At 41.3% G+C, this 2,750-nt stretch overlaps 1 protein-coding gene across 1 annotated transcript in view; it reads right to left on the bottom strand.

The window, feature by feature from the left end:
• The window catches only part of abcc9 (ATP-binding cassette, sub-family C (CFTR/MRP), member 9), a 66,500-nt gene that overhangs the window by 46,261 nt on the left and 17,489 nt on the right, over positions 1-2,750 (bottom strand).

Raw genomic sequence — 2,750 nt, forward strand, 5'->3', positions numbered from 1 at the left:
CGTTGCTCTGGATGGAGACCAGTGAAGTCTGTTAGAAGCTCTTTCCCAGTGATGCTGAGTGTTACTGCGCAGCCTCCAACTGATCTTGACGACGTAGATGTGACGTGAGCAACCTGTCTGAAAGCTGTAAGTCTTCTGGTAGCTGTGCAAGAGAAATCTCAATCATTCCCAATCAGCAGAGACGGAGAGGTAGGTCTATGTTAGGAGATAACATAGACACAGGCTAATCACTGCTAACTAAAATGCTAGTTAACATTAGTAATTCACCCTAAAGTCATCCATCGAGTCATGTTCTTCTTCGAGATCAGGTCACTTGGTGCAAAGACTTGCGCCCCCCCCCCCTTTAGTGGCTGCAGCAACGTGTACGAGCTTCCACTGAGCTAAAACGGTAGTTGCTGGGGGCAAGTTTTAGAGAGCCTTTGTGCCTCTAAACAGATTGCAATGTGGTAGCCATCTATTGCATGTGCGTCCGTCCAGAGAGAGGGATCCTTCCTCAGTTGCTTAGAGGCTTCTTTCATTGTTTCCAGTTAAAAAAAATTGGGGGGGAAATTTAACTTATCTGAATCAAGGAACTAATGACAGAGTTTGTTGTATTCTGTACACATTGTTAAACCTTTTGAGGCAAATTTTTGATGTGTGTGGTGGATCTTTCGCAAACATCATGTTGTGGTATGATGAGACTAAGAGAAAGCTTACATGACAACATCAGGTCATTCAAAGGTCACAGGTCAGGGGACGAGAATATTCGGCCAATCTCTAACAACCAAACATTTTCATGTATAACTGTTTGTCAATCTACAGATTCAGGCAATCTATGTAGGCAGCTACTTGATTAGGGGATGTTTTGTTTCAGGACTGTCCCCTTTTGGAGGTCGGTGGGCCAACCACACAAATTAGTATAAACGTAACACCTTCAGCATGAGTTTAAATACACCTTGAGGAAGACAGGAACCTCAGAGAGTTGGGACGGCACTTCACAATAACACATCGTGGTTAAACTGAACTGCCTACTTACTTGTCTCATTTGAGTGTTCATTAAATGCTTCTGTGTAAGTCATAAGTCTCCCAAACCTTCTTCACGTATGAGTTTTTCCTTAACAATGAGTGATATCAGGCCTTATAAATAAAATTTACTTTTCCTGTTTAGTATTCCTGGAGTGGAAGAACTTGATCGGGCTACACAGAGCCGACCTTTTTTTTTAATTAGCGGACCGCCGTCCGGTCGGTAGCGTCACTCCACAGGGATGAGACAGGAAGGGCAGCCTTTACAGAGGGGCTGAGAAAATGTTGGACACATTCACAAGGCCCTTTAAGGGGCAACAAATTCTCGTGTGAATCCTACACATCCTGAGAGGACAAACAGTGTGTATACACACACACAAACACACACACACACACACACACACACACGATTCCACGCACCCACCAATAACCAATGGATGTAGAAACAACCAAGATATGAAACAGATGTTGACAGAATAAATAAATAAGGGTATTAGGGAGCAGCTTGTATGCGCCTATGCATGTGTGAGTGCTAAGAACCTCCTCGTATGTATAAAACTCTTACAGGTGTCAGTAAAATGAATTATCTGTACTGTCAGATCAATACCAATCTATGTTTTTGAGTTTAATGAGACGTTGCTTTATATGTCTCTTATTAAAGCAACACTATGTAACTTTTCCCGCTTCAGGTTGTCTCATTGCTAGCACTACAAGTTACATAGTGTTCCTTTAACTCATCCTAAACCCATCTGAAAGTGTGACTGTTGGACTTCTTTGAAAGCCGTCAAAAAGCGGGTAAACTAATCATGTTGTCAATGTGACATGGCCTGTGAATCAGGCCAATTTAGTTGCATCAAAAGGTAAAGATCTTTATCAGAAGGGGTTTTCATTATGTTGTCAGTGGCACCCTGTCTGGGCTCATTCATTTAGCTTTTAATAGTTACAGAAAAAACATGTCTATGTTTTAAAAGGATCTAAAAGAATTGGAACACAACCACTATTTTCTTGTCATTGTCTTCTTAAATAACTTTTGAGTGTGTGGGAACAAAATAAAATCTGGATGAAAATCAATTCAAACCAAACTGCTCTATTTAGAAAATCTGGTATTGTTTGTTAAAAATTCTATAACAAATGAAGATAAGACATGTTCTGATCTTGATTTTCCATTCTCATGTTTTCTTTCCTTTCAGTTTATTACCCTCTCTTCAACCTCCACTTCTATCAAAGCCATCCCTCTGTATACTAAACTTGTCTAGCCCCCAAGGTCTCCTTAAAAGTTATCTCTAAGAGAGGGTCTGAAAAGTGCCAGGCAGCTGTCTGGAAAGCTGAGTTCATCGCTTCTGAATGTGCTGCCTCTAACCGCCTCTCTCAGTGTCCGGCATTGAAAAGCTTCTTTTTTTACGGTTCTTTTAGAAAGCTGGTTCTGATCTCTCTTGTCCAATCTTCTGTTCTAAACACTTAAAACCAAGACGTCTGAAGGGCCGTCCACACCTAGCACTATAACTATAAATCCATAGTTTTAAGAATCATCTCCACTCAGACTGATTTGATGATAGCAACACTGACAGCCAATCAAAATCCTTCTGAGTTTACAACATGGCATGGCGGAGAGAGACAGAGGTGGTCGGTGGCGTGACCTTGATGTGATTTTCCAACTCGGTGAGAATATGATCCTAGATTGGTAAATTAGTTAAATACGCACACTATGCTTGTTACACTTACACACACACACACACACACACGCACAC

This window comes from Etheostoma spectabile, chromosome 23 (genome assembly GCF_008692095.1).
Source record: "Etheostoma spectabile isolate EspeVRDwgs_2016 chromosome 23, UIUC_Espe_1.0, whole genome shotgun sequence".
In the NCBI taxonomy this organism is placed as follows: Eukaryota; Metazoa; Chordata; class Actinopteri; order Perciformes; family Percidae; genus Etheostoma; species Etheostoma spectabile.